Source organism: Dipodomys ordii, unplaced genomic scaffold (genome assembly GCF_000151885.1).
Source record: "Dipodomys ordii isolate 6190 unplaced genomic scaffold, Dord_2.0 Scaffold60, whole genome shotgun sequence".
In the NCBI taxonomy this organism is placed as follows: Eukaryota; Metazoa; Chordata; class Mammalia; order Rodentia; family Heteromyidae; genus Dipodomys; species Dipodomys ordii.
The window spans coordinates 4,371,983-4,379,263 of record NW_012267276.1 but is presented as its reverse complement, the minus strand read 5'-3'; positions in this window follow the sequence as shown (position 1 = coordinate 4,379,263).

Sequence of the window (7,281 nt, the reverse complement as noted above, 5' to 3'; positions counted from 1 at the left end):
AAAAAAAAAAAAAAAAAGAATAATAAACCAGATTCAGAAATATGAGTTTTTGCCAGGCACTGGTGGCTCAGGCCTGTAATCCTAGCTATTTAGGAGGCTAAGATGTGAGGATCACGGTTTGAAGTCAACCTGGGCAGAAAAGTCCACTAGACTCCAATTTAACCACCAGAAAACAAGAAGTGGCACTGTGGCTCAAAGTGCTAAAGCACTAGCCTTGAGCTGGAGAACTCAGGGAACAGCAACCAGACGCAGAGTTCAAGCCCCATCACCGACAAAAAAAATTATTTTATGCAATTAATATATACATAAAAGATGAAGAAGGAAAAAATTCATCTTAGAAAGACGTTTTCGATCTGAACAGCAAGAGGAAAGAACCCTGTTCCTAAAGTGCTTGAAAGTCCGGGCACAGAGGGACATGTATTCAGAACTGTCTACTACTTGTGAGAAATCAGTATAGGAACATATTTATACCCTCGCATGCTATCAACATGGGAGACAAAGGTGACCCTGGAAAGAGAGAGAAGAGAGGAGAGGTGTACAGCCTGGGCGGATCAAGCTGTGAAAATAACGTGCAACTGCACAGGTTCTTATTAAAGCAGCAAGGCCGCTCAATGAATCATTACACACACTTCTCCAGTCCTGAAAGAAAAAAGAACCTTAGTTTTGCAAAAGATAATAAATGCAAATAAGCTCTAGACTGAGGAGAAACCTCTCCTAGAAAATAAAAGTTCATTCTGACAAGCATCTAATACCCATTAGTTTTGCGACCAGTAAAAAGTATCCCAAAGTGTGTTTTAGCCCTCAAGAAATTTACATTTATGGAACTTCTTTGATTACATACATATTTATAGAAAATCCCATCACAGGAAAGATTTTTATGTTTCAAATCTCTATAAATCTCTGCCATCCTTTTCTGTCTCTGCGTTTACCCACACAAATGCACTTTTCTTAGGAGTATCCATTATCACATTAGGGTAAACTTCTCTTTCATCTTGTACCTCTCAGAGATAGTGATCCAGGAAAAGTAACGTATAGTGGAAAAAGAAAGATCTACAGTTCCCTGCTAGAAGAGTTAGGTGGTGAGCTGTGTCATCTACTTCTTCTGGCACATAGCACTGCTGCTAGGAAATGCATCCAGCTTTATGAATGGATAGAATTAGTACATGCTTGTTAGTGCTAATTTCATGAATAGAACAGGATACCTGATTCTCAAGTGTTTCAACTATCAGTATACTGATAGACAACATGTCATTGCACTTTAACCCAACTGTCTCCATCCTGTATCATAAACCTACTACTGACCTTGTCTTAAAATTTCCCCACTGCATCCAAAAGGTTCTGCAAGCCACGTCTTTCCAAACAAATCCAGACGTTATTTTTTCATTACAGAGCCATTATTTATGCACCTCTTCTTGCCACCAATACTTCATAGACTGGAGGTTGAATCCAAGGACAGATGGGCAAATCTCCTTTCTCACCTCCAGCTTTATATGTTGTTATATATGTTTCCAATTGTTTTGTAGGTGCTCCAGAATTTAAAAAAAAAAAAGGGGGCTGGACACCAATAACTCACATTGGTAATCCTAGCTACTCAGGAGGCTGAGATCTAAGGATCATGGTTCAAAGTCAGCCCAGACAGTAAAGTTGTGAGACTCTCATCTCCAATTAACCACCAAAATGCCAGACATGGAGCTGTGACTCCAATGGTAGAGTGTTAGCCTTGAGGGGGAAAAAAAACTGATACAGTGCTCAGTCCTGACTTCAAGCCACAGGACACATACACACACACACACACACACACACACACACACACACACACACAAAGAATGTGCTAACAACCCAAAAAAATCACTTTCCAGCCAGTACCTTTCAGGAAATCATAAGGGATACTACTTTATAAAAATTCTCAATCTTTACTTTAAAGTCATCACAGTGTCCTTTAACCTAATTCAATGGTTCAAGAAAGTAATAGAGTAACATTTCTTGGCTAAATCAATACTGCATTAAAGAAAGGTGCTATCATTGAAAACTTATGAATACAAAACAGGTCAATGATATATTAGTGTCATTGCTTGCTGTCTCTTTCAGTTTGCTTGCATTACTGAATATAAGCAGAAAAGAGCCCTGTGTTCAGACTTGGCAGGAAGAAGCTATTGGGATTCATCTCCGGTCTGTATTAAGGTGTTTTACGTCCTCCATTCAAAGCCTTGCTGGGCTGAAAAAAGCAACTCAACTAGCAAAACAACCACTAAAGCCTATTTAATGTTTGTTAGTAGGTTCTTGAAGACATGTAGTAACATGTTTCTCCTGGAATGCAAATGGTGCCTGCCACAACTCTGTTCTGTCATCCAGAAAGTCACAAAGCAATTATTTCAAGGTCACTTGGCATAAACTTTGATAGACTTTTCAGAAATCATTAAGCTTTGTGAAAGGTCAATATCTTTGATAAAGAACCCAAATAGAAATTATAATACTTTGTGGTAATGCGGGTTTGTTAAAATTAATATTTGCTGTTAGGCAATAAATTAGCAAACCTTTTCCTGAAAATACTTTTGCAACTTCTTATCTAAATCTTTAAATATATTTTCCTCTATAATTAGGTAACTTTTTTCTTATTCAGAAGTTTATCCAAAGAAATTGCCATAAATGTATGAGTCTCAAGGATATTAATTACATCATCACTAGAGTCTTTTAAAATTAAATATTATTTTGATCATCAACAATAAGGCACTGACCAAAGAGTCCCCTATATTTAATGTCATATCATATTCATATTAATAACTCCAAAATATGAATAGATGAAATATATAAGTAAATGTTCCCTAATTTTAAAAATAGTAAAAACATAAATTTGAGCCAGGCGCCTGCGGCTCACATCAGCAATCCTAGATATTTGGGAGGCTGAGATCTGAGGATCACAGTCTGAAGCCAATGTAAGCAGGAAAGTCTGTGGGACTTCTATCTCCAATTAACCATAAACCATCAGAAGTGGAGCTATGGCTCAAGTGATAGAGTGCTAGCCTTGAGCAAAAAGCTCAGGGACAGTGCCTGGGCCCAGAGTTCAAACCCCAAGACCAGCAAAAAAAAATAGTGTTACTCAAAATGAGGCCCCAAAATTGCCCTCATCCAAACTCTTGTTAGAAATGCACATTTTGGGGATGCTAGCGCAAGCTTGTAATTTATCACCTTTGAGGGAAGAATGAGAAAACAAGGCCTCTCAGGGATTCTGACATACACTGAGATTTTTTGAATCCCTGAATCAGAACTCTCTGCAAGTTTTCAATATTAAAAATATCTGCTTCATTTTATTTTTTAACACTTTTTGTCTATCTCAGTCTTGAAAACCAAAGTAAGCTTTATAAGATTCAACTCATGGTAGGAGCCTAGTTTCTCGCTAAACCTAGATATCCCTGAAAACAAACATGGAAAGAAACCAAAAGGTAGGAAATAGGATGCATTCTATTTTAATAAGATTCTTGCCAAGAGTTGTAACTGCAAGTTTCTAGATAGAGCCCAGAGACAAGCATGACTGTTCAATTCTAGCTGTACATCTTACTAGCTAGAATGAATTGTTTCATATTTTTCCTTGTTTCAATGTCTTCAGTTGTACAAAAGGCAAAGAAGACACCAATAGGCTGTGTGTGTGTGCATGTGTGTGTGTGTGTGTGTGTGTGTGTGTGTGTGTGTAAGAGAGAGAGAGAAAATATGCCCGTTTTAGGTCTTGACCTCAAGGCCTAGATGCTGTCCCTGAGCTTTTATGCTTCAGGGCTAATGCTTGAGCTATGTTCCACTTCTGAGGTTTTGGTGGTGAATTGGAGATAAGTCTCACAATCTTTCCTGCCCAGGCTGACTTTGAACTGTCAACCTCAGATTTTGACCTCCTCAGTAGCTAGGCTAATGTTTTTGAGTCAATTAAATGCAGGAATTCTGTAGAGTTCTTTAGAATACCAGATACATTTTAGAACCTGTGCGACCAGAAGGTACTCCAATCACTGCAAATTTCTTTAAAATCCCACATCTACATCTTAGTAGGAAATTGCATAAAGACATCTCATCGTGTTTGGCATTTGTTGCAGCGTTTGGCACTTGCAGCTCATAAACACTGCAAGATTGGTCAATTGATGTGACTGATGGCTGATTGGTTGGTGTGATAAGACAGAAGGAGGCAGCTAAGATGACGGCTGAAGCCTGTAACTAGAAAGTGTTTGCACTCCTTATCAGGCACTGCTGTCTCTGCTTCCCTTCTAAGTGAGAGCAGATCTCTTCAGACAGCTGGCCGGCTGCCTTTAAACCAGAAAAACCCTGGATGATATTTACTAAGCCATAATAAGAGATAACAGACAACTTCCAGATGTCCTTTGTATTGGCAAACAGAAGTGTTGAAAACACTCAGCAGGGATTTAGGGCTTTTTTTTTTCCAAATTGGCAACACATATTGAAAGGATGACATTATGAGACTATTTTATATGACAGAAGAAAATGTACTAAAATATGGCATTTAATCTTTCTTGGGAAAGCCATTATAAGCCAGAAAGGTGTGTGGTATGTGTGTGTGTGTGTGTGTGTGTGTGTGTGTGTGTGTGTGTAATTAATTGGTGATAGGAGTTTCATGGACTTTCCTGTCTGGTCTGGCTTTGAAGTGTGATCCTCAAATCTCAGCCTCATGAGTAGCTAGGGATATAGGCATGAGCCAACAATGCCAACTAATAAGCCAGAAGTCTTTGTGGAAAGAGACTCTCCTTTAGTATAATGAACTCCTACACTGGAATCTAACCCCAGTGGGAAGAAATACTGTACACATATTTCTAGGGACCATGTGGTGTGAAATGAGGACAGATGGACAAAATTGTTAAGACTGACTTTTTCCTAGTACTGTAGTTGTACTTGAGGAAACAAGGAAGAAATAGTCTTTGCCATAGAAGAACTTAGATACAAACATATAAACACATAACCAAAGCAAAGAATTATAGAGTCTTTATGGAGAGTGCATAGAAAAAGAATCGGTATATTTCAAAAGGCTTACTCTGAGAAAAACTCTTTAAAGGCCAGCAGGTCCTCTTGAAGCATTTCTTCTTGAAATGTGGCACCTAGACTAGCAGCATTGTGTAGGAACTTGATAGAAATTCAAAACTCAGACCCTAACTCCAGATCCACTGAATTAGAATTTGTATTTGCAATTCTCCAAGGCCTTTAAAGATTCAGAAGCACATAGATCTTTGAAACATGCTGGTCCAAAGCAATGTCAGAAGGATGTTAGGACAGTCAATTGATTAAATGAGATAACAATATAGTTGATCCAAGGCAAGAGTTAAAACTGGGACACCTTACCTAAGTTCAGCCCACATGTGTGCTTTATGGTAAGTGTGTGTGTGTGTGTGTGTGTGTGTGTGTGTGTGTGTAAACATTGAGAAACTGAAGCTAGAAATGCCAATTTTTGACTTGACTTGGGTGGGAGGGATTCAGAGATTCTTGCCACATGTGTGTGTGTGTGTGTGTAAACATTGAGAAACTGAAGCTAGAAATGCCAATTTTTGACTTGACTTGGGTGGGAGGGATTCAGAGATTCTTGCCACAATTGACCTCCATTTTTTTTTAATTTTATTTTATTTTATTTGTGAACATATTGTACAGAGGGGTTACAATTGCATGGGCAGGATAATGCGTACATTTCTTACCAAGCATTGCAGCCTCCTCCTTTGTTTACCCTTCACATCCCTTCCCAGCCTCCCCCCTCCCCCCATCCCAATCCTTCTCCTCCCCCCCTCCCCCCCCACCGACGTTGTAAAGCTCGTTTTGGACATGACAACTTGTACTTCTCATTGTTGCAACAGGTCCACCTGTATCCTTAAACAACTGGTTTTTCCCCATCTCCTCAAGTTATACTGACATCAAATATAGTGAAAGCAGGGGTTATACTGTGGGGGAGGGACATACAAAGCAACAAAGAGATAATCTTATAAATGTGTTAGAAACACATGCATGAAAGAAAAAAACATTAAAATACATATCTAAGGGTTCATTTTCCTGACATCACATTATCTGACCTTTTCTGCTTGACTCATACATATTCTAGATATTGCAAATAAGGGAAACCATGGGACCTATGTTTCTTTGGGCCTGGCTTACTTCACTTAATATAATTTTTTCCAAGTTTTTCCATTTCCTAACAAATGGGGCAATGTCATTCTTTCTGATGGAGGCATAGAATTCCATTGTGTATATACCACATTTTCTGATCCATTCATCTACTGAGGGGCATCTGGGTTGGTTCCATATCTTAGCGATTTGACCTCCATTTTTATTATGACAACAAGGGCAGAAAAGACTGTCGGCTTCAAACAAAGGTGAACCCCACAATAATCTTTAACTCAGCCCTACTGAGTTACTGTTATTATTACTGGTCTGGTCTCCAATAGATATTTAAGACTGTGGTTCCTAGAACTGACTCTGCTTTATATAAAGACTGAAAAGAGAAATAGGACAAAGTAGCAAGACTTGATTTTTTTAAGAATTACTTAAGTAAGATTCCAGCTATGAAGGAAATGCCAGTGGAAAGAGAGGGTGTTAAATGTAGGAAAGACGAGGAGCATGATTCTGAGAGAAAAATTAAAAGACGGTATCAAGAGCACAGAGAAGCTTACTCTTCCATTTTCTTTGAGGCAGGATGGAAGGGATAAGGTGAGATCAGATCCAGATGCGTTTGCAGCTTGTTACAGAAAGCCGAAGGGTGTCTATCAGTGAGCACCAACCTTTCCAAGGAAACCGAAGCAAAGTCATCGTGAGAGTGAAGCTGTAGTCTGGGAAATTCACTCCAGACCCCGCCCATTGAGAGAAGTCACACTGAAGTTAGGGAGATGGGAAGAGACTAAAGTTCGGTGGCAGCCAGTCATAAGCTGGTGTTCTTCCTCCCAGATGAGAAAACAGGAATAGCAATTGGTATTTGGGAGGGCCTAGATTCACAGGGCCAATGCAAAGACCGCCAGAGTTGAAAAGAGTAGCTGAAGTTACTGACTACAAAGCATTAGATAACCTGCAAAGGGAAGGGAAAATATACAAGTGATAATAAAGGAACCCGAAAGGCTAAAGGGATTTAAGCTGGGCATGCTGGCACATGTCATAGGACAGCGGGATCTTGAAGGATCTTAAAATCAAGAGCAGCCTGGGCTACAGAGGGAGACCTACTACTCCAGAAAAAAAGGAAAGAAGAAAGAGAGAGAGAGAGAGAGAGAGAGAACGAGAGAGAACGAGAGAGAGGGAGTGAGGGACAGAGAGAGGGAGGGA